This window comes from Neocloeon triangulifer, unplaced genomic scaffold, assembly GCF_031216515.1.
Source record: "Neocloeon triangulifer isolate White Clay Creek 2 clone unplaced genomic scaffold, ASM3121651v1 ptg000014l, whole genome shotgun sequence".
NCBI classification, from domain to species: domain Eukaryota; kingdom Metazoa; phylum Arthropoda; class Insecta; order Ephemeroptera; family Baetidae; genus Neocloeon; species Neocloeon triangulifer.
Window position 1 is genome coordinate 23997574 of NW_026775556.1, and position 26402 is coordinate 24023975.

A 26402-nucleotide genomic window follows, 5' to 3' on the forward strand; every position below is an offset into this window, starting at 1 on the left:
TACAGCAATAAGCCAGGCCTGCCTTTGTGCAAGCACTCAATCTTGAGAGGGATAATAAAAGGTGTGAAGCAGAGAAATTGGCTCGCATTTTACACCCGAAAATCCCAAACGTATTCTTCGCCGTCACGCACGCACACCTGTGGAAAAAAAGGAGAATCCGGTAGTCGATGGAAAGTGAGAAATAGGTCGAATTGATAACCAGCGGAGGGATTACGCCGGGCACAAATAACTTGTCTATATCCTCAACCAACATTAACGATACTGCTTGTTTATTTCTATAACGTGAAAGTTCCGCAATCTCTAAATTAATATTGCCGTTTTCACATATACAGGAAAATTTCAAATAATGTTTTTATTGGGAAAATTTCTCTGAGCAAACAATTTTGTATTTAATTTTCTGTTTACGCAAGCTGAAATTGGAATTATCAGTGAATAATTTTAATAAAATTCTCTAAATTGTCAAATAATAAACAATTATGACCGAAAATAAATATTGTGCAAAATCAGCTCTCAAATTTTAAAGCACAACATTATAAAATCTAATGCAAGTCTCAGTAATAATAGTCTCAATGATTTGCAGTCACAATGACACAAAGAAATCATTTTGTAAGATTAAATCTCAGAGCAGATAAAAATCTAGAACTTTTGACAACTGTTTCTATTTTTGAAGATAAATTAAAATTAAATTAAATAAATTAAAATGAAATAAATAAATAAATAAATTTATAATGAAAGTTTAATTTTTATCCTTTTTGGGATTTGTACTCAATATTTTTATGTCATCTTTTTTTTTTAATTTCTAAATTAGTATATTTAAAGGTAAATTAATATATTTCAATCTTATATGAATGTGAGCATTTAAATAATTTTAAATAGCTCTTGCACATTTTTCCGTCATTACATGCATTTTGCAAACACGCTGCCGCGAGTTGGAAAACAAACTTGACGTATGTATGAGCACTTCTTGCTGTTTGCTGCGCCAATAATCGCCTCGTGATAAGCTGCTCCGTCAACAACAACAATTAAAATATTTAGACACGCATGCTACCGGCGGCGGGTTTGTTGCTGGAAAGTCGCGGCGGCGCTGCCCACTGCACTCGCAACTCACTTATCACTTCTTGCTCGCGAGGCCTCTTTAAACACCAGCCGAGCACTTCCTAGCTCTGCTTAATCCGCTGCAAATAACAAGCAACAGCCAATTGCCCCCGAATTTGTTGAGTTCAATTTGCTCAACTGCCCGAACGCAGAGGCGCCAGAGAGGCTGCCAAGATGTATTTAAATTATTCAAAAACTATGAACTATTTGTCAAATTTGAATTTTGGAGTCTTAGGGAGTTATGGATTATTTTTAGGCATAATTTACATCCCAAGACTTTGAGATATTCGTGAGATATTCTAAGGTATTGTCTGCAATTTAGTTTTCATAATCAGTAATAAAATTTATTATAATTTCGTTTTACAATACTTTCAAAATAGGAATGAGGGAATGGGAATGAGGAGATAAGGGAATGGGGATGAGGGAATTTCATAATCATTTTTTAATTTATTGATGTGATAGTGAGTTAAAAAACTAATTTTTTTTTCAAAAATTTTACAAAATAGAGGTTGTAAAAAGTGCGAGTTAATCTAAATTTTGCATCACAAACTTCTGACTTTAAAATGAGCTTTTACCCTTTTAATCCTGTTATAATCAATTTACTAAAATCTGTTTTGAGCGAGAGGAGAAGCTGCTGGTGCTGATTGCCAGGAACTAAATTAAGGGGGTGGGACGACAAGTGTATAATATATTTAGCTATGTAGGCGAGGGGGCGCGCAAAGTGGTTGCGCCCCTGCGATTTCCCGACGCACACCGGCGGCGGCGGCGACTGCGAGTGTGCGACGGTGCAGCATCTGCTTGCTCGCCATTCATTCACCCTCATCAGTCTCGGCAACATGAACGGCACGAGAGGGTACAACTTCACCCTGCAGGAGTACCTCGAGTCGCAGCTCGGCGTGCAGACGCTGCCCCTGCAAATCGTGGTGCCCATCACGACCCTGTACGCGCTCATCTCGGTCACCGGCATCGTCGGCAACGTCGTCGTCTGCATGGTCATCGCCAAACACCCCAACATGCACACCGCCACTAACTACTACCTCTTCAGTCTCGCCGTCGCCGACGTCACCATTCTCGTCTTCGGTGAGTGAACCAAGGAAGGAGGAGAAAAATGCGAGCAAAACCACCGGTTGCGTTTTTCTCTGTATCATGAGACTAAATTTTTTGAATATTTTTTTAGCTGACTTTGAAAACCTCAATATTAATAATGTAGAAAAATGTGTATAACTTTTTTTTTCAGTTTTTAGCAGGAAATTGTTTTTTCTTAAAAAATTAAAACTCGCAAAACCCATCGGGAGGAAAAGCCGACAAGATGAAATTAAAATCACCAAGATTTTTTTTATCATTTAAACAGGCGCTTGCGTCAAAATTGAATTATTGCGAAATTCACTAGAATTTTTAAATTCCATTCAAAGTCCACAATTTTTCGCAATCATCGTCACTATTTGCTATTACTTCGGATATTAAGTGTATTGATTTAAAATTCAAATCAATTTAGGATTGGGCAAACAAATAGTCTGAATAAGTGAATATTTATTCCGAGGTTAATTATGTTGAAAACTTCAAACATAAATGCATGGAGTAACATTTTTGGTTTGTTTAAGCCACTTTTAATGTGATTTAGAGATCAGTAGATCACTAAACCCACTTCTTTTACAAAAAGCATAATAAATAGACTTAAGTACAAGCTCACTGCAGAGTTAGTTTTGTCCGGTTATGTCCTTTATTTTTGCAATGAGGCCTGCTATCAATTTTTTCTGCAGAAAAAAATGCAAGCAAATTGGTGCTGATGAAGTTCATAAAACTTATCGTCCTATTTATAATTTTCTTCGCCTTATTTAAACACTATTTTATCTTTCATCGTTAATTTGAATCAAAGCATGTCTCAAAAAAATATTTTATTCAGTTTAAGTGCTGTCAATGAAGTAATTTTCCTTATTTTATAATTTTGCCCCTATCGGAGTAGGAATCCACAAATTTCTGAACCAATTAATCCTATCCCCTGTCAATTATCAGAAATGTAACAAAAACATAATTATACAATATAAAATTACATATAATACATTTACTTTTCGTTTTTTCTTGCTATCTCAGACAAACTAAGATTGTTTGCATTACATTCAAATAATGTCAATTATGAGTGTCAAAATCAGCGATGAAAATCAAGTTGTTCAGGAGTTAGATATTCAATATATGGAGAAAAGTAGATACTTCTTCCACGAGTGGATGATTTTCCTCTGTCTAATTTGGCTTTAATACATCTAAAGTTTCTCAATCATAACAATTTTTTAGGACCAATCGTGTTCACAAAATTAAAAAGTTAATGCAGAACTCTGCAGCCGTATGCGAAATTCGATGCCTCACAATCTAAGACTGCGACTGCATCAATATCATGTATTTTTTTTATGTTCTTCTTTTATTTTATTAAATTATTTTTTTTTTAATTGGAAATATTTTCCTCGCACATTAAATTTAACTTAAGCCTCAATCCGTAAAATTCCATGCTTAATTTTATGTAAAATAGAAAAAGATCAAGATCAGTCAAATATAAATATTTAAACCATGCCTGCGAGGCAATTTTCTCAACAAAGAGTTCCACTTTTTGTTCACTTCAAACTAGAATAATTCAAACTTTTCCGCATCTCAAGAAAAATCGTAAAGTACCATCAATTCGCATTCCTTCACGTCGAGCGATTAATTTTTAAATGTTTGACTTTCTTCCTCCTTAACATTTCTTGAGAAGGAGAAACTATGAGAAAGGAAATTGCGCGCGCGAGACAAGAGCGATTTTTCACGCCGCCCCAGGGAGCAGAAAACGCATGCATATAATTTTCCCGGGCTCACAATTCCACTCACTTTCCACGTTCAGCAAACAGCGTAGGCGGCCGGGACAAATAAGCGCAACGCGTGCGTTAAATTGTTCGCAAATTCATACACCCGTATAATCAGGCAACGCGTCGAATGAAATTAATCAGGGGCGCTCTCGTTCGAGCCGCCGAGAGTGCAATTCGCGAACGCCTGCGTGTGCATAAAGATTGCCAATTATTCGCGCACGTGCATCGCCGGCGCAACAAAAGCTGCAAACTACCTAATTGGCTCTAGACCGTTAATTATTCCCTAGGATAATAATAACGAAGGCAGCGCAATATCAAAACTGCAACCTTGTAATTATGTGAACACAAAAGCGTTAGTTTAAAACTAATTAAATCGGTGATTAAATTGGATCAATTTATTTTTATTGTTTGAAAAATGTTTATAATGGAAAAATAAACAAACTAAATTATTCAAAAACCTACCACACAAGCCGTTCTGGTACCTTTGATTTTATGTTTTTTTGATTAAAAATTAAACTTTACTGAAGATAGTGATAAATTATTATTATTGATTTTTATGAAAATAAAATCAGAGCACAAAGTTTAGGCTGACTCGTTTGTGTAAAAGTTTCTGCAACTGTTGAATTTCTATTTTTATTTTTAGATAATCCTCCCTCAATAATTAGTCTTCACATGTCAAAAGTAATCGTAGGTTTTTTTTTCAAATACCACCAAGAGTTTTTTTTTACGTAATTATTTCAGAATTTAAACTCAAAATTATTCAGTATATTAAAATTTATTGTTACCCGTACTTTTAATCAAACGCAATTTTTTTTAAAGCATTCCGAATTTCTAAATGAGGAAAAGTCGAATAAATTTCTTTTTGTACGAACGTTAGAATAAAGTATTTTTATGCCGGGTTGGAAATCCATGAACTCTACAACATCAATAATCCACGCAGAAAAACAGAATTTATAATTTTTTTCCTGAAAGACCTCTCGCCGGTGGATCAAAAGAGTGGAAGCTCCGTTACTTTCCGTATAAACGAGCTGATGTTAATTAATATACAGCGAAAAACATTTTAGCTTGGTATGAAGCATTTAAATTAATCCCGTTGACTGCTGGAATATTGAAAATTGAAATCTGCAAGTGCTGATTGATTGAATTTTATGAACATTCAAATTATTACTAAAATAGGTACTAAAAGTTTTACAATTTAAAAAAACTCACTTAAAAATACATATAATAAATTCTTACTAGATTTATATAAAAAGTAATAATAGCAATTACAATTATAAAATAAAATTATATTTTTTTTTTTTAAATTTATCCTTTTATATTTTAATTTGCCTTGTTTTGCTAAAAAATTATTCATTATTTTTCAGTTTTAAACTCCTTAATTAACTTAAATTGCATTCGTAATTTTTTTAAACACAAATCTTGTAGTTTAATGTATAATGATTAGTATTTTAGCGGTTCAAGACACAAAATTGAAATTTCATTCAAACAAAAAAGCGAAGGATAACGAGGGCCTCACTGGCGATGCAACCCGCACGGCCGCGTTGACCGACCGGCTGCCTATTTCACCCTCACCAAATCAATCGGCCTCGTCAAGCAGGCGAATCCCCACTGGCCTCTGCCATGTATTCATTTTTTACCTCCGAATTCTGAACCCGGGCGTACGTAAACTCGGCGCATTATTTCCCAGGTCCGGCTCGCTTTTTATCTGTGAATTCAAAACCCCTTTCAAATATGAATATGGCTGGATGTTATTTATTCGCCTCCCAGGGGCCCGTCCATTCATGGTGACCGTGCCGTGATTTATGGCTTCCGGATTGCGCCACATCAATGAAGACCTTCGACTGACGTGAAAATCAACGAGATGGGAGCGAAACAGGTGCGCCTCAAAAGGGAGAGAAGGAAACGCCAATCGATGCGGTTGTTTTTCCGTCTGTTTTTTCTTTCTGGGATACTTTTATCAATAAACCGATGTGCAACAGTTCCGATAAAAATGCGCCAACCCGAGTGGAAAGTTTCTTTGAACTCAAAGCGCCTCTAAAAAAAAGAATACTCTAAAATAGACAAAATAATAATTTAAAAGGTCCCCAGGATGTTAGGATTTGTGCATATTTGCAAATTATCAACGTGACATTTGGATTTTTGTTTATCTAAATCAAAGGCTGCGCATCCCAAAATTATGTTGGTACACGGCTGCCGTCAGAGCCATGGGGCCTTATGGCTCGGGCGGAAGACATCTTTTTTTTTTGGCCAACATAATAGAGCTGATGCACGGCCTTTGATCTAAATAAGAAAAAGGTAAATGAATATCATTATTTAGCTTAAATCAAGAAGTCTTTTTATCTGATAAGCAAGGTTCCAATCAAATTTAGTTGGTCTCAAAATTTAAAAAAAAAAAGGGGTTGACGTTTACTGTGTAAAAAATACTATTAAGTCAATTGTCCGATCCTAATGAACCTTTAAATTTGTCCCTCAAAAATATTACATAATCAAATATTTACTAATTTAGTAATAAAACAATAAATTATTTGCGTTTCTGTTTAAAAAGAAAACAAACAAATCTACATAGAAGTTTTGGTTATGGTCCCTATTTATAACAACCAAGAGAAATATAAAAATTCATCAAAAATTAAAAAAAATTGCATAAATTTTTATTAAACTAATTATTTTATACAATTTAAATAAGCGAAAGGTCAAAAATAGACTGTGGAGGTTTTCTCAACCTCAGCAAAAGCTCAGAATTTCTAAATTTATCCTTTGCATTTAATTTTTCTAATGAGAGACATTTTGAAATCTGTAAAGCCCATAAATGTGGACTACCACACAACACAAAGGCTGTTCTAAATTAGTCTAATGAATTATTGTTGCTCGAAATTAATGCGCGCGACCAAAAATCTAATCCGCCCCAAAGGCCGGTTGAAACCCTTTCCTTAATTTATGTGCGGTGGGCGAAATTCATTAGGGATGCGCTGTGTTTTTGCGTGTGTGGAATCTCAGCAAAAATCGGCGAATTCAATATTATGCAAGAAAAGGGCCCCCCGAGACGGAGATAAACGGACGATATATAAATAATTTGAATGCTCCCTTTCTGCAAAGGTCCGTCGTCATTATCCAGGGATTTGCGTCGGCGTGCGCGATGCTAAACACGGCGAGGCTGATTGAAAATGCGAATTGCTCTCAGCAAATATTGGCGGTGCGTACGTGCTCTGAATATAATTCCTTGCTTTTCCTTCGCCAAAACGGATCAGGACGCCACACTGTCACGGTCCCCATTTTCCTTTGATAAAAAAACACATTGTTAATAGTCTGCATTTTTCCTAGTTATTGTGAGGCTTTTTGTTCGTAGCCAATCTATTCCCCGGCCACTATGTTCAGCTCCTTTAATCCTTTGAATGGTCGTGATTTAACAACCAGGAAAACCAGTGAAAACACAGATAACTTCATGGAAAAAGCAAACATCAGAAATTCGAGCAATAATTTCCATCACCAATTTTAGAAGGATTTGAGTTCACCTTAGTAATAAACTATTATTTAACTAATTAAAATTTTATTCATTTATTTCTCGACAAAATTTTTCAAAAATCATTAAATAATTTATTTACCACCACATTTTAAATAAGCTTAAAATATTATTAGCCAAGAGTGAAAATATGCGATGAAAAACATAAAAAAACATCTCAAGCCTATTAAATTTTTAATTGTGTTGGTTTCGACGCCAATAATTGTTGATAAGATTGAGAAAAAATATCATATTTTTTAGAATAAGCCATAAATTTTGTCCCTGGCTCAATCAGGTTTTGTACACATATTTGAATCAATTAAAATTGCTCAATCGCAGATGTGCTGAACAAACATTGCAAGACGCTTTTATCCACCAGCTTTGACTTGATACACTTACCAAATCATTGCCCGCCGCCACCGTATTAATTAATATGCTCGGGAAATTGCGCCCTCCGGTCTTGATTACTTTTCAAGAAGAGACAAGATTAAATCTTGGGGGAATCAATTCTCTCTCTCTCAATCGTGGAATCCATTTCCGTAGAAAGGCTTGAGCAACGCGACTGGTGTTTTGTCTGTCTTAATCGCTCGTCGTCGAAATACTAGGGGGACCGATTAATCTGACTGCGTGACCACTCGAGTCGGTCGTGTAATTAAAGACTTGCAGTACCTTTGTGAGAAGAGGAAAGAGATGGAAGTGATTAAAAGTTTGGCCCTTTTCCGTCCAGATTGGATTTGGGCGTTGGGGAAACGAATGTATGTTTGTTTTTCCGAATGGTCTCTGCTCGGGTGGAAGTTTTTCCTCAGTCAGCCGTAGTAATTTTTGTTTTGTTTTTGCAGCAGCTGGATTTCTGACGAGGATTGTTTTTTACCATATTTATATTACTATAAAAGCAACATAAAAAAACATCAATGGGAATAAAGTCAGGAATTGCACTCGGCAGAAAAAAAATTAAAATTTCAGTTAATGATTAAGAATGAAATGTTATTTTCGCCGCCAATTTGATCTACACTGAGAAAAATGTTTTAAATCGTTCCCCTGAAGGACAAATAATGAATTAATTAATGTAAATTTTGATGTCGACTTGCCTCTAGCTTTATTTTTGCCAACTTGATTGCGGTGAACATGGTTTGATGAAATTTTTTTCATTTTTAATCAGGCAAAATATGAAAGAAGAATTATTTTAGAAAATTCAAATCAATTCTCAAAACTTCCATTCTCCGAATAAATTCAATTTTTCTTGATTTTTCCTCGGAAATATTATCTACATCTGCAAATTAAATGCTAATTTATTGTAAAATTATGTTATCACTATTAATTGGGCCGTTTCATAGCAGAATAAAAAAAGTTCTGGAGGAAAATATTCCTTAGGAACTTTTTGAACTGCAGAATAAAGCAATCAAGGTTGCATAAATTTTAAATTAAAATATTTTTACGCTTATAATACCACAATCAGCAAAGTTTTGGACAACCTCGACGTGGTAATTTGATCGTGGAAAACATTCGTGAGGGTGGAGAGACGACAAAAAAGTTTGTTGGCTCGCCCGTTTTAAACTTTTAAACGCTCTCAAAACTCGGTTTTGCTCGAAAATAGAGATTTCCACTGCAGCCTTTCGCCAACTGCCGGATTTAAAAAGCGGCACTCGACGATAAATCAGCAGTCGCACAGGAATTCAAGGGTCATTTAAGCGGCACAATGCATGCTAATTTATGTATGCGCACCCTGTGTGTACTTTGCAATACAAACTGTTGAAAAAGAAATCGAGCTGCTGACGGCGCCTTTGAATAATTCCTTTGTGTGCAAAGTTCGCACTCCAGTTGGCGCGTCCGGCCAACCTGGACTTTTGAGTATATAAAGTTTTACTCTGTGGAGGAAAAAGCTCAAAGTTCACGAAATGTCAGGCGCAAAATTGGGAGCATCGGTTGTTTGGGTTTATTGATTGATATCTGCTTTTTCAGGATTGCACGCTGAATTTTTGTTTACAATTGCTGGCGGGAAAGTAATCTAATAATTCAGAAAGCGTAGTGGCTCTTTTACATGCCTTCGTTTTTGCTGCTGAATATTGTCATAAAATTTGTGAACAGGAAAAGTATTTGTGGAACAATTTGATAGAGCTGTTTAGTAATTATATCATTGTGATTTTATTACAATTGAAAAATGTCCAGTGCACTATCAAAATATTTCTTATGAGCACTTTCATAAATATGATGAAGTTAAGCTTCCTTATTTAAAAAAAGAACTACTAGAAAGCGTCTTTATTTATAAATGTGAGCCAATAGGAAAAATGAATTTTTCTGACAAGTTTAAAGTGAAATTATAATTTTAAAAAAAAAATAGCATTCTGTTTTCTGTTAACTTCAAGATCAGTTTTTTTAGTCTCAATAATAAAAAATTGATCATATCATGAGCAAAAAATTAGGGAAAAAAAGGAAAATTTAAGTTTGTTTAGAAAACGTTAGTTCGCTTATAGTTCGTTCATAGTTCAGATACACAGTCAGTATAATTACAAAAATTATTTTATTTCTCGTGCGGCTGTGAACACCGATTTTTTGTGTGAAAAATCTGCTCTCGATAACGCAGCATGAATTTCGTTTTACCACCCTGCAAAATTCTAGCTCGCGTGATTTTTGTGATTTCAGATGCCATTATATCGAGCTCTGAAATTAAATTTTTAATTACAGTTCAACGCAATGAAAGCGAATCTAAACGTGCTGGCGGCAACAAATTGCAATTAAGAGGAAACCTTTGATGTTGATGCGCCGCGTTCGAACAATTTAAAACATTTATGCACAAAACCGCAGCGTGGAATTCGATATTTTCAATAATTTGCAAGGTTTCAAATTAATTGCACGCACTAATTGTTATGATTCACCACCAATGACATCAATAGGGGTGTGAAATTTAGATCGGTTGATTTTTTCTTCTTTTTTTTTAATAAAATCTCTGCAAGAATCATAAAGAAATGTAAATGGATAAAAATCATCTTATTGTTAAATCCCTTAAAAAATTAGATAAAATCAGCGATTTAAAAACGCTAAGTTTGCATTTCCTTAGTAAATGTGGATGATAAGTGGATTAATTGTAAATGCTAATTTGAAATTAAAAATACTAAAAATTATCATTAAACTTAACTATAAACTTATTCTGTCACTTTCTTTGCATTTTTAAGGAAAAGGTTTCCATATTTTTTTATTTCAGAGGGAATTTTAATGAAAACGGCCAATTTCAGACCCCAGAATTAGTATCTAACTTGAACTTCATCAAAGTTTCATGGCCCTATAGACATAGGCCGTGTTGGTGAGGTGTTGCGCCTGATATAATTGGACTCGCTTAATGAGGGTCACACTATGGAATGGCGTTTCAATAGGGACAAACTCAGTAATTGCGGGGTGAAACTGAATGCGCGCATCTGACCAACTTCGCTAATTAACTCGAATACCTTTGGGGAGAACGGCCAGTAATAATCCCATCTTGCAGCAACGTACAAATATGCCTAATTAATCGACCATGTGTAGGCAGCGACAAAAAATTCAAATATCAAAAATTGTCAGTGGAGGGCAATCTGGTGATTCCTCATGTAATGTATGTAATAATATATTGCAATTCATATAGTTTATGTGGGAATCGGAAAACATTATTTATTTGAAATATAAACCTAGATAAACATAATATCTATAATCTCTAATGGTGGGATCCTGGTGCGTGTCCTTGTTTGATTGACACATAAACGCGCTTCACAGCATTTTCTGATGATATCAAACTCCAACTTTCCTCCTCCTCTATTGCAGGGCAGGTATCATATTTATTCTTGTATTATCGACCAGCTCTCGTCACTTGTCCTCTTGTCCCAGGACGACCGTCTTCAACGGCAAATCAAATTGTATTTTTTTTTGTCGCTGACGTGAATGCTAATATTTAATGCACTCTTCTGTGCTTTTTTGAGCTCTTCCCGTGCCTCGATTGCTTGCTGTAAATAATTAAATCGAGAGCTGATGGGGACCGGAGATTGAGAATCTTTTTAGAATATCAGTCTTTCTTGCGACAAAAGAAAATATAAAAATATTGACTTGAACAAAAGTCACATTCAGCCAGCTCCAAATGTAGAAAGGAACGATATTGCGAAATTGAAAGGAGATGAGGAAAAATGCAAATAATTTAATGGATTATTTGCTCATTTTGCAATTCAGATTTCGTCAGAAATTGTCAAATACTCAATTAAACGGGCTTTTATTGTTGAATTCAAACAAAAGCCGGTTAGAGAAAAAACTTCGATGGGATTTTCATCCCTCATAAGTCATAAAATAAGTTTTTCCCTTTTTAACTCTTGAAGAATTAAAATAATTATTTTTTAAGGTGTCCCTCGAAGCACTCGCAAAATATAAAGTTTTCGTTTATTTTGTAATCATCGTAAAAGATATCAAATTAAGTATGAGGCAAAAAAGTCAATTCAAAACTAATTATTAAATTTCATCTCGCCCACTTTTGTGCAGCTGCGCCTGATTTGTCTAATGAAAAACGGCAACAGGTGCGCCGCGTTGGTTTTTTTGCCAGGTTTTTAAAGTGACGCGCCTGTGAGGGGAAATTAATGCGACCAAAATAGGATCGCTGCCGGAGATTGATGAATTTTTAATTACTCTCGCCGTCCTGAATATGACCGCACGCGCGTATGTGTGCATTTTGGCTGCTGTTTGGTTTACCGTGAACAAAGTTGCGAGCTCGAATTGAATAGCAAACAGGGCCTCTGTTAAATACACAACGGATTTCCAACTGTTTTCGGTCGAATGAACTCATAATAAACCGCAGACAATTGCGTATTTCGTGATGTACTCAACCCAGGCTCTTAACTCTTCATGTGCATATCGTGGTCAAAATTTGTCCAAATAATTAATAAATATGTGATTAATTTAGTGTGAGAAAAGCTATAAATGAAGATTTATATATGAGAATAAATTTTGCAAATATTCTCGATGATTTAAAATGATAAATAATTAAATTTAAGTTAGAATGCTATTAAAAATTGTTCTCTAATTATTTGTTGAACGTTCCTTTTCCTTTATTGTACTGTTTTGTTTTCTTCAAATGCAAGATTTTAGGACTAACTTTTGATTTCCTGAATCATCCGTGTTTTTTTTTTTTTTTTTTTAATAGTTATTATTTGAATTCGAATGAAAAACGCCTGTTAAAAAAACATTAATAATAAATTTTCAAAAGCAAAGAGAGGTTTGGTAAAAATTTAACGATAATTGCAGTTGAAATGTCAAATAAAGCATAATTTTGAGAAATTTAAACGAGCGACTTTTTGGCAAAATTTTGGAACAGCTTCAAATGTATTTTTTATATTAAATTAAATTAGATTTACCAAGTGGAAAGTGTTTTTCTTTAGAGATCTGATTTACAAGCAAAACAGTGATATTTGTGTTGACCTTTTTCATTATTTACATTCCTGCGGTGAATATTACAATAACATTAAAATTTTCAAACACCGTTCAATTTTGTGAAAATTTTGGCTCGTGGTGCCAAAATAATCGAGCAGTTAATTTGCATAAAAAAACCTCCCTTCATAAAGCCTTGCGAGCGCAAAGAGAGCTGCGAAATCTCGTCGACGTGTGTTTAGCTGCCAAGGGCATGTTTTCCGAGACAAGCTGATGGATGTGCTGCTTCTCACGTCGGCGGCAATTCAGCGCCAACGTGGGATAATTTAGGCAGACACGTTTGCCTGAACAAACACTTTCCGTTCTCTCTCTCTCTCTCTCGCTGCTCATCTGCATCCGATTTCACCGAGAAGCGTGCTAAAAATTAGTCAAGGCAATTATACACTCGATCTCTCTCCATTTATCGGTGGGAAATATTAATATGCGAGACGAAAATCTCGCCCCGCTCTGGCGCAAAAAAAGAGAGAGCAACACACTCTGGAGTAATTAATTAAGCAACAACAAGCGCAAGTGCGTTATTCACAGAGAACGTGAGTAAAAAATTCGTAAATTTTTATATCAAAAGAGTATACGAGTTTTAAAAAGAGGAAATTTAAATTCACAACGCAATTTTTGTCTGAAATTAACGCGCTTTAAAAAGTTTTTTGAACACGTGAGCTATTTTAGTTATTTGAATACGTTATGACAATTTGAAAAAATGGAATAAAAATTACAAAGAAAAACAAGTTCCAGGGAAAAAATTGAGGTGCACCTTGGAGAGAATTTCAATTTCCCCGTAAAGCATACCCTCGTCTGCTTGGAAAGGGTTAAACGCATCCCTTTCCTCTCTTGCTGAAATTTAAGAAAGCCCTTCCGCTGTTCTGGAAAGCAAAAAGAAGGAAAGACGCAGGCGGAAAAGCAGTGGTTTCGTGTTTGCTTTGAAACATCCGGCTCCACAAGCAAACACCAATAAATTTAAGTTCTTCTTACTTAACCAAGTAAACATATTTTGATGTAACTTCTCAATTTTTTAAATTTGATCAGAATTACATTAATTGATACTTGAGGAAATATTATCATGTTTTATAAGTAAAGAAGTAATTAAAGTTGGTCCATTTATTGAAAATTTGATTGAATTTGGAGACTGAAGATTTTGCTTTTAAGCCTGGAAGTACCATTTTTGTTCTCCGATGAAAATATTTATGACAGTTTAGATTTCAAATCAGTTAATAAATTATGATGGATTAAAACTCGTATATCCTCTAATCAGGAATAATTTTTCCAATAAATTAAAAATTTGATTTGCAATATTAATTATTTTGAAATAAATGCTAAATTTTGTTATCAAAAGAATCGCAAATGGTAAAAATAAATTAACAGTTTTAATTTATTTAAAATATCAAAGCATAAATTTCTTCCACATGTACTGGAACTTTTATGAGAAAAATATTCATAGAAGCTTACAATTAGAAGCAATAATTTTAATTTTTCTCATTTTATATGTCAATAAAATCCAACTCTCAAACTCATTTGCACTATTTTTTATGTAAGGAAAATTTTCATTTTTTGATGCTTAACTTTTGCCCGGAGATATGAAATCATGATTTATTTTACGCATAAATTTAGGCTTTATAAATGCATCAATTTTTAAACATTTGATTCAAGAAAGCTTTGGTAACTCCCCCTACGAAAATATAATTCTATTTTGAATTGAGAACTTTTCCTAAAGAAAACCACGCTAAGTAAATTATTATATAAAGCTACAAAATAATTAGATCCAAAATAATGTTCTAAATTAAATATACACATGATGTTTTTTTTTTCACTTCAATTTTATTAACAAAACTATATATCGGCCTTCCTTACGAGATTCAAGAATAATAAATAAATATCTAATTAATTCAAGAATACAAATCTTTGAGGAGAGAAAATACTATTAATTAATTTTTAAATAAATATCAAGACGAAATTTGCTAGCCTCGGCAGAGAAATTATAATCTTTTTATGTCAATGTCACAAGCCGCTTAGAACTTTTTGACAGTTGACGTTTGCATGAGTTTCAGGGCGAAAATAAATCCTATAATAATATCAAATTGATTCACTGAACGTTTGAGATCCAAACTTGTCGTCACGTGATAGCTTCCCACGAGTCGCTTAATTAAAATTTGTTGCCAACTTCGCGGGAAATAATTCCCTGACGCATTTACCACGAACTTAAACTTAACCACCATCCATCAACATCCGGGAACGGTGAGGAATAATACGAATCTCGCTGCATCAAGAACTTTCCCGGGCACGAATATTAAATTAAGCTCAAGCGCACTTGATATCACGTTACAACACAATTCACATTTTGCTACGAAGCGGAAGATTCAAGTTTGCACACTTTCCGCGTTGGCGTTCTCAAGATGCTGAAGTGAAAATATTGTCGTTTGTCGTGCACTGACAATTTCAATATTTATAACTTTGCTTGTATGTTTTTTTTTAGGGTTCCGTGAAATGAAATAATGTATAAAAATTTAAATTATTTGAAGCTTAAAATCTAATATTTCATATGAAATTTTAATTAAAATTCAATAATATTTCTATCTGATACCAGTTTAATTTAAACCATAATTTGCCAAAATGTAATCAAAATATCACCAATTTAAAGGAAAACAAATAATATAAAACTATTTATAGTTTACTCTCAAATAGAGAATAGAGTGCTTATTGATCTGACTCAAAGGCAAATACCATTATATTGAGACAATTACGTAAATTCATAACAATTTCTCTTTTGTAAATAATGAATAATAATCATTATTTGATGTACTTCAAAAACAAAAAATAAATTTCACAATCAGACGAATTAAAGATATCTCAAGAATCGTTTTTTAAATTTAATTATTTACCATTTAAAACTTTGAAAATAACGCAATAAAAGCAAGTAAAAAGCAATTATTCAATGAAAAATTAATTAATTTTTGTTTTAATTCTTGGGCGGAAGCCTTGCTGACTGCCTCAAATTTGTAACTGTGCCCTATTTTATTGTTATTCATGACAAAACATTTGTGCTTTACAGCGTTTATAGATTCAAAATCAGGCTATTTTTTTACTTTAATTTTATGCTGGAATAATTATTCATTTTATTATGTTATATTTTATGAATTCAAAATAAAATTTAGTTTTAATAATTTATTTTTAAAGCTTCACCAACCAATCACAAAAACCTTCCCGCTCGAATTGATTTTTGGGTTAGAACCGCGCTTTCCCGGCTTACACAGAACGCAAAACATTTATAGAAGTGAAAAAATTCGTTGAAAATTTAATTAAATATAAAATTTGGTCAGCAAATTTTCCTCCAAATTAACCCATCCAAATAAACGGAAAATGTTGTGGCTTTCATATTAACTTTTTTGCAACTTCCCCTTTTCAGACCGACCAGAAGCAATTATTGTTTTGCTGTCTAAACTTTTAATTACACGGCTCTGTCTGCGGTTCACCGGAATTCGCAGGCAAAACTTCCATTAGTCTGAATTACACATTATCAGGATCAATGCGAATTACACAATTCCTGCCAATTTCCATTGAACAAGGAAAAGTAATAAATGCTGATGCCGACGGGTCGCTCTTTCCGTGTTGACATAATATGTCCTCTTGTGTCCATTAGACAAACATTGAGTGAGTGAGGGAGCCATTAACCCTCCCGACCAGAAGCACATCCCGTCGCCAGCGGTTAATTAGCAAAGTTTCCCTGTCACTTTTTGCAGGGATGTCAGTCAGTGGCACGACCGGTTGCAGAGGTCGCGGGCAAAAGGAATTTCTCTTTCACCCTGTTTGCTCGTGGAAACCGCTAATTGCAGGATTTTCTTTAAATTCTGCCTCTTTGACGACAAAAGTTTGAAAAGACTTCCTCAAGTCAATCATTCGCGTAAGCGTCTGATAATTAAGTGCAAACTCTTGATTTTCCTTGTCGCATTTCCTTAACTGCATATTTGCATTATAAGCAAAAGTTGTGAGATGCCTTTGTCGTGTCGAAGGTTGCGTGCGTTATATGGATCAAAATCAAAGCGCAGCTGGAACTAATTTGTGTAAATATGGAGGTTTGCATCGTCAGCGTTGCGAACTGCGCAAAATGCAGCTTAGATAACAAACCGCAATACTAATTACAACCGACAACATCCTCCAAGCAAGCGATATTTGATCTTGACATAAATGCACTTTAATTGAAACAAATTATAAATTAGTAAGAGGCGATAATTTCAAATTATTCACATTTTTATTGAGGTAAAACTCTGTCTTTCCGCCCAATTGAAAAAAGGTTCGAAGAAACAGTTCTACCGGTTTCGGACACGGTCTACAAACTTCTTTCGTGGGGATAGAAAAAAAATCATTAATCCGAACGGGGGGAAAAAAACGTTCAGCAAAGATTTGTATAATCCTTAAGATTGACACTTAAAAATATTAATGATTTCTTTCTATAAATCCAAAGATTCATATTATTTTAAGAACTTCATTGGCTTTTTTTTTTTCAAAGCTTCATATAACGCTTTGCTTTTTCCGCATAATTTTTTTTTATTATTATTATTCTTATCCTTTGGGAAGCGTTGAATCACAAGTTAAATTTTTTTATAAAATTACCTTACTTGGAAAAAAAATGCTGCAAACTCATCGTTTATTTCTAAGGTAACGAATAACAAAACAAAAATCTAGGAGGACAAGATTAGTGTATTTCTTCTGCATGAACTCTCTGTCTTTGCACTGAATATTTAATTTCTATAAATTACTGACTTTAAGAAATATTTGCCTTTTATTTTTTTTACATTTTTCACATCATTTCTATAAAAAGCATACAAAGTAAAATTTTTGCTGCATTGTAAACTAAACACCAAGAGAAAAAGAAGGAGGGTTTATTCTAGTTCACAATAGTTTTAAATTCAGTTTAATCAAATTAAGTATTTTGCGGTATTTTGGTATTTCATTCCTGGAATCAAAGAGAGTTCAATTTACATAGAATACGCAACACCCACGTGAAAAATAATTGATTTAGCTTGAAATAGCTCGTTGGAACAAAAGTGGATGCAGAGCGGATCTGTTTGTGCAGAGCAAAAAGAAAAATCCAGGCACTCCAGGTCTCCGAAGTGGAAACCGAGCCGACGCACTTTGCCCCCCACGCACCCTGGGCGTTCGCATTATTGCCGCGATAATTGAGGGCGATATCTCGGCTGCAGAGCGAGCGATGAACGCCTCGGATGCGTTGCGAGAGTTTCTCGAGGAGCATCGCGGGGCCAAGCGGCTGCCGCTGCAAATCCTCCTGCCCATTTCGGCCTTGTTCGCCGCCATCGCCGTTTCCGGCGTTTTTGGCAACACTTTGGTCTGCTGGGTCATCTGGCGCCGAGTGGACATGCACACCACCACCAACTTGTACTTGGTCAGCCTCGCCATCGCCGATCTTTTCATTCTCGCGTTCGGTAAGCAAACTTTCAAGATATCATTTGAACGATATTTCAGCTCATTCAAATTAATAAGATGCGGAACAAGCAAATATGTATACTTTTTTTGAGTCTATGAAATTGAAAAAAAAAATGCTTGGAAATTGCAATTACTAGGAGTTTTGGGCTAAGAACGGTGAAAATTATCATTTTTTTTATTGACTACACCGAATGTAGAATTAATTTCCTTTGAGACCTCTTAGGTAAATTGAAAAAAATAACTTTTTTAATTATTAACGCTCGCTTATTTATATGAACGACTTCATTCAAATGCTTAAAATTGCGTCATGTTTATAATGAAAAAATTTTAAAATTTAAAACAGGGGAAGAGACAATCTGTAAATTTTCTTATTCATACAAATATTTTAATGATTTAAAATTTTATCTTTCAATTAATTATAATATAGGTTTAAAAGCAAACTCTTAAATATAATTTTTGTTTCATCTAAACTACACAAATTTTAATTTGTGGTTCCATTTCAATTACAAATACCCGCATTTTAAAATTATTCATGATATTTAATATTATATATGAACATAAATTTAATGTATTTCCATAATGTACATACATTTCAAATAATTAAATATATTATAAAAAATGTATATTAAATTAAGTTAAAATAATGTAGTTTTTAATAAATTTTAATCAAAACGTTTGCTTGGTTTTGTAATTTTTGATAATTAAATTTAATATTTTATAATATTAATTTTATCAAAATATCATTCGTACAACGTGTGTTTGATAGCGCTATTTTTCTTTACAAACGAAGCATTAATTTTATACTTGCTGGTGGATTTTCTTTCCACCGGCAATTTTTCTTTAGCCTGCTCCAGTGCAATTTTATAAGCACTATTGTTACATTTATGCTTGCTCCAAGTTTCTAGGTTCATATTTTCTGTGCTTTTTTTTTGCTCCTTGCATTTGTGGCACTGCCTGGGATGAAACTTTTTCCTGGAAAGGAGTCGGAAAACTCGCAGCAAATGAAATAAAACGGGGGTAAAAGCTCGTCTCAAATTTGATTACGAGTTTAGATGCGGCTGAAAGGCTCGGAGGCAGAAAAGCTTGTAAGGAATATATTGATATGTCCTCGTGACCGCGGGACGGAAGGTCGAGCGTATCGGACAAAACATGTTGACACGTTTAATGCATGTCGCGCACCCAGCTGTGCGCGCCTGTCAATCGGCCCGCGAATTATGGTCATTGATTCACACGCTCGATTTAGTCGCGTCGCGTGACCCCGCGGCCAATCAATCCATTCCGCCTGAGAGAGCAGTTTGCTCGCTCTTTATTTGCTTTCAATCCATGTTTGTCGTGTGTAAAAAGAATGCTGAACACGCGGGCAATTAAATTTGCATACGCTTTGCAAATTCGCTCAACGGCAGTTTATTTGCCATGATAAATATTGACAGTTTATGTTTTTGTGTCAGCCCGGGGGATAATTTTGCTGTTTATAATAATAAACAGTGATGCTTTTATTATTGAATTCATATTTTGGAAAATTGAATTATTTTTGATCAGCATTCACAAGGGATATTTTTATTATTTTTTTTTTTAATCGGAATATTCTTCACATTTATGATGATTTACAATTTTGACTCTATAGCTGAAGTGATTTTTTCATCCTCTTTTCACAGGAAAATAGAGAATAATTTAATATATTATATTAAAAATATGCACAATGCGTTTTAATATCTAATTTAGAAGAATAATTAAATTACAAAGTATTATTATTTTTTTTCTAAACGCAAGCAATTATCACGTCAATACAGCTTGGAGCTTTTAAATTAAAAATATGTATAAATATCATCATGGGACGACAATTATTTTGATAAAAATTGCACACGAATAATAATTTTGTGGTAGAATTTCGCAATCGAGGGTTGATTCATGGTGATTTGAATTTAAAATCGGCTTAAACATTAAACAACTCACAAAAACCCATCGAGGAAAAGCCGATTTTAAATTCAAATCACCACGAATAATAAACTTTCATTAAGAATTGATTGATTGATTTTCTTAAGAAAATAATAATTCTTTTACACTGATTGCGAGACTGCAAAATTTTAAAACTTGTCAAGTTGAAATTTTTTTAAAGACCATTTTTTACTGTTATTTTCAGATGTAAATTTGTTTTTCCAATGTACGCTCCAACAAATCAATTCAAGGAAAAATAATCGGCTGTAATTTTTTATTATAAAAAATCACGCATTTTATTGATTATTCTGCGGATGACAAATCCATTGTCAGGGAAGCAAAATAGTCTTATCTAGAACAATAAGCCAGATTAAAATATGTTAGAGAAAAAAGGAAATCTCCTCTTGTTTTGCTTGTGCTTATTGTTCGAAAGAAGGTATAAGCAGGGTTGTTTTTGCGCCAGCTTATCCGGTTTATTCCAAAACAATACCCTTTGTTGTCCAAGCGTTGCTTTCAAATTGTGAGAAATTCGATTTGCCTGTGCAAAGACGAATAAGATGAACGGCCCATTAATGAAATAATCCAGACGCACTCTTGCTCCTTGGAAGGAGAAATTGATTCCTCGTCCTCTTCTGCAAGGAGAAAATAAAGCGAGGGCTAAAACTCGACATGTCGTGGCCACGAAATTACTCGAGGCACCCTCTCCGAATTTATGGCTCGGCGTATTTTAGCCTTTCTCTCTCTCGCAAAGGCAGATAAGCCCTTTTGTCTTTTAAAAAGTCTGTAAGAGATTTTCTCGCAGCTGCTCGAGCAATTACATTACGGCCCCCTCTGACGCATTTCGAGCTTTTACGCTAAAAAGTCTCTTTTAAATTATCACTTGGCACATGCGGGCCACAGGCCTTTCTCAATTTAAGAAAATTATGTTAAGGTTTAAGTTAACATATTATTTAAATTTCTTTTACAAAAGACTGAATAAATTGGAAAAATGAAATTTTATGGAATTTATTCTTTACAATATAAAGATAAATTTATTTTATAAAATTAAATCAGTAAATAGAAAATTTAGTAATGTAGGTGAAACATTTGGTATGTATTATTTTTGTCTCATATCAGATCAAGACAAAGCCTTGTTTAAGTGTAAATAAAAATTTAAAAAATAAGCAAATTATTTTTCTGTATAGGTTCTTGAAGTTGTTGTTGTGGAACCTTTTGGCACTCGAGGTGGTCATATTTGTTGAAATTAGGGTTGCAACCCGCAACCGAAACTAGTAGAGCAGGGATTTTCTGTGCCATGCAGAAACAATAAAGTTGCTCATCTCCACCGAGGAAGCCGGATTTTATTTCAACAAGCAAATTATTGTTTAATCCCTGCAGTTTCCTTCCCTTATTTGGACAATGGTGACTGATAACAGCTAAAAACACTGAATTACACTGCCATTATTGAAGGGAAAAATATAGATTGCTTATTTGCTTTAAAACTAAAATGATTAAAATTTTAAAATAATTCTAAATTAACAATTAAAACGTAATTTTTTTGGTTTATGGTTACCACCGCTCTAATCTGAATAATAATTATTGTTATCATTATTATCATGTTAGCAGGTTAACTGAAATAAACTTTCAAAAATTTCTTCATATAAAAATGTTCATACTTTTTCCTCTAATGATATTTAATATCTGTATATTTTAAGTAATGGATACTACATTTTCAGATTTAATTAACTTTGTCACTGTGTATTTCCGAGAAACACGATCATTATGAGGAAAATCAAGTCAAATCCACCTCATTAGTCATTTCTCATTGCACGTCACCGCTTTCAGGTAATTGAATTACACTTCTTCATCTTAAACAGCAGAAAATTAATCAAAAGATGCGTCGTCTTCCCTGTTCTCGAAATTAATGAAAGGCAAGATGAAGCACCAGCGAGTTATCAGTTGAATGGAGAGAGAAAAAAATCAATTTTCACTGTCTGAGGAACTTTGAGGAGACTTACTTATGCTAACAAGGTAGCTTTAGGCAGTTTTCTTTTTCTTGGAATGTCATTGGACGCGAATAAGGGAAGCAAGTATCTCATTACCATACTTCGCTCTTCGCTCTAATGAAAGGAGTGAAATCCCGAGTGTTTTAAACATTTTTATATGGTTTGGAGAAATTTTGAATGCATAGAATTTTTGAGCAAGTTTTCCATAGGAAGATTTCATATTTATTTCCGTGTGGGTTTTTTGCGATATCTTGCTTGTATCGCTTTGGAAAGCTCTCGGAAGGGAGCTTTGCGGTGACGTCAGCCGTGTGCGATAAATAATGCGCTCCTCGTAAAGCTGATATTCATGAGAGAGGAATTTACCAAGGCCGAAAAACCACCAAAATAATCCTGCGTGAGTAAAAAAGCCCGGCTTGTCAATGTTCACGTGAAAATGAGAGATTTTCCTTCTAAACGATCTGGAGATGAGAAAAGAAAATTTATTCTTCTCGCGCAGTCGAGGTGATTCCAAGGGTGCGTATTTATGGGGCGAATCAACTTTTATTCTTTCTTCTCTGCGCGATAATTAGAATTTTCAAGAGAAGAAGAAGAAGGAATGGATTCACGCCTTTTGACGCGGATGAGCTCGATTTAATTTGCGTCTTCGGTGAGTGCGGGAAAAAAGTGGCCGAGAGGATTCTGCTTTTTTTACTTTGAAAGAAGTGCATCAATAAGTTTCCACACAAAGAAGAGGCTAATAATAAAAAGGAGCCGGTTTTCCACCGCGAAAGGGAATCTTCAAAGCCTGCAGGGTTTGCTCGGCTGGTGTTGAATTAATTCCACCCCTCTGGGGGTTAATCTGAAGGGTTCTTTCTCAAACAAAAAGTAGCCCACTCGCACCCGCTGGCGGCTGTTGGTTGATTCAGCCACCGATTTTGAGATCTTCTCTCTTGGCCCTTTTCCTTTGTGGCGCCTGAAAATTCGTGTGCTTGTTTGCAAATATTAAGCTTTGAACAAATGCATGTTTTAATTTATTACTTGACTGGATTGAAAAATAACCACACAAAGTATATAAACTGATCAGGATTTTTTGCTTTCAATTTTAGTTGAACCAAAAATGAATAGCAAAATGTAGAAAAGAAAAAAAAACTTATTTGTTTTTGTTTTTTGTTAATTGTAAAGAAAATTAAAGGAGTGTTTAAATACATTTTTTTTCTCAGCACAGATTTTAAAAAATTCACTTTATTCCTTATAAAAACAAATGTTTTCATTGATTTTAAAACTTATTTTTACGTGGATTGCCGAAACCGTGCGAGAGATAAAGAAAAACAAATCTTTTTGATCAGACTTTATAAATAGCAGAATTAAAACTTCTGCCAGCGTAAAAACTACCCACACCACTTAAATTCAACAAAAATACACACATACTAGACGGAAACTTAAACAGTTTTACTAGAGTTTCTAATGTAATTTTCAAACAGGGACATTAGCAGAATTAAATATTGTGGGAAAAAATTACTAAAAACATAAGAAAATATGGAAAATATGTAAATTTTCCAGAAATTAAGAAGAAAAAATGTTCTTGGAGATTTTTTCATACAATTTCCAAATAGTCCAAAAACATTATATAAAATGTAATTTTTTTTCTTTGAAACATGTTTAGTCACAAAAACTTACACAATCTGCCAGGAATTACTGTCAAAATCAATTTTGGAGTGAGTTAAATGAAAACATTATAAAATAAAAGAGCACTTTATTCACGTCTTCTAATAATTTAATATTTTATCTTTTATAAATCGTTGAGTCCTCAAATTTCAAGTGTAGGAAAAACAACGTTTCGCAATCAAGAGGTGGAAAAACGTCGAAAACCGATTTTGTTTCGTCAAAGGAACAAATATGGCGGGCCCTTATAAGACGGTCGGTCAAGCACATCAAAGATTATAGAAAGGCTTGCGTCGGATTTCACGCGCCTTTGACACGCGAACGCCTTGATATTTATTTTCTGTGCCATTATTGCGTGGGTGTCGCATGGCTATGCGTTGTGGCCAATATTCGCACTGCAGGGTGGAAAATCGATTAAAACCCGTGCATCAGCACGCAAGGCTCAACATAAAAAGCGGTGCGCGATGGAAAACGTCTTGCAAAACCAGCAGAATATAAGATCAAAAGGGTTCCTTTGGCTCGAGTAAAAAAACGCCTCCTAACAAGCGTAAAATAATGAGAAAAGAAGGCCAAGATCCACTTTTATCCGCCTCAACGTGATTTTTTTGCACTAAATTACAGTTTTTCATGAAATTTATAGATTTTATTACTAATCAATCCTCTGCCGTAAATATAAAAATATGGCAGGTGCACCGATGCCAAGGATGACAACAATTTTTGTTTTCTTGTTACAAAAAATTAGACAAAGATATAAATTGGAACTAGATTTTGTAAAAAAATCTAGGCATTTAACATAAATTTAAACAAATGAAATACAATATAATAATAATCTAATGGCAAAAATGGGCAAAAACTCTTGATAAATAAATTCTAATTTGTTGAATTTTACAAAAATTTATTTAAACCAAGGTTTTTTCTAAATTTATTTTTATTTTTGATTCGCTCCCTTCATTACTAAACTACCAACGTTTTATTTGCTTCAAAATGGGCATTAATACTTCATCGCGCAGGGTTTTGAGCTCGTAAATATTTATAGACGCTTTGCAGATGCAGGAATTTATGCTCGGTTCATGCATTATTTTGTATTAAAATGGTTTGGCAGCAGCGACCGGGCGGGGTTGGCACTCGGCGCAGAACAACAAATGCAAAACCCCTCGTGCATGGGGCAAAAAATATGACCGCGCTCGGAAGTCGTATTTCCAATCAATTGGCCCTCGACTTGGTCTGCGTTTGTCACTTTGGAAAAATACGTCCCGCAAAAAGCGGCTTTAGAGGATTCCCTTGAACCAATTGATGCCCCGAAATGGGAGTTAACGTACTGAAACAACCCATTCAAAATTTATGGGGCAATAAATGAAAATCGTTTATCCTGAGATTTGTAAATATGGTTAAAAATATAATCAAATCAATTTAATTAATTACCTACTAATCCATTTTTTTTCCGATAAAAAAACCCCAATCCTAACCCATCTCCAAAGAAACATTTTGTAAATTTTTTCTAATAGCAAAACCAAAATATATATTTTTAATGCTATGTTAAAAATAATTCATTTAATTCTAATAAGTGATGATAAATTTATCTCTGTATTATTGAATTAAAATAAAATTTTATTCTGAAAAACAGTTTAAGAAAATTTACATAAGAAAAAAGTCTAGTTACAGTCTTAAGACGATTAAATTTGCTTAATTTTCTATTTGATTTATTTAAATATTATTATGTTTCAATAAAAGTCAAATAAGTTGAATTATATTAAGTACATAAAATTGTTTCAATGATAATCGTGTTGTGTTGTGCCATAGTATTTTATTATTCTTTAATTCAGATTTTTTTGAAGAAACAAGAAAACAAAATAACAAATTTTTAAGCCCTTTAGACTTAAACGTCACGTTAATACTTTTTTAATGGAAAACCCTTAGCAAAGCCAAAAAACAACTGGCCACCTTTTTTTTCCTTGTTATTACAACTCTGGAAAGTATAACTTCTCCATTTATGGTCCATGTGCAACGCTGATTAAACATTGTGTTTGTAGCAATCAAGGAAAACATTTTTCCAGAGAATTTTATGCGCTCAGTAGGCGTGAAATATCCACAGTATAGAGTTTCTCTTTTTCAATTTACCTTTGCAGCATTATTATCGTTGTGTGTGATTTTATTTCCACGAATATCGTTCCGCTCTCAAGGGTGTTTGTATAAAATGAGATTTTTTAATACACAGAGAGAAAAATTGCTGATATGCCATCATGTTTGTTTTTCCGAGGAGTCAGTCAGTCACAGCCAACATTGGTAGTTCTGCATTGTAGCTCGAATTGATTTCTTTTGTTATTTTATTCCCGAACAGATGAATTTCCCTTCTACGAAACTGAAACTTTTTGTAGAAATGTGTAATGAAACCTGCGGCAAAAAAGTCAACTTTTTGTGTTTACCTCAAACCATTCCCTGAGAAACAATTTGTTCCTCGTGAGTCTTGAATTCACTGAAACGCTGAGAAAAATTTAAAATGCAAAGAGTTTTGGTTTGTTTTACCGGTTTTACCATTTTACGGTGCTACAGATC

General features: G+C 34.0%; 2 protein-coding genes across 5 annotated transcripts in view; one reads left to right on the forward strand and one right to left on the reverse strand.

The window, feature by feature from the left end:
* LOC132201313 (neuropeptides capa receptor-like) overlaps window positions 1–26402 on the forward strand; it is a 101009-nt gene that overhangs the window by 63709 nt on the left and 10898 nt on the right. The gene's annotated exons all lie outside the window — the stretch shown is intronic.
* The window catches only part of LOC132201316 (neuropeptides capa receptor-like), a 106198-nt gene that overhangs the window by 45642 nt on the left and 34154 nt on the right, over window positions 1–26402 (reverse strand). The window lies entirely within an intron of this gene.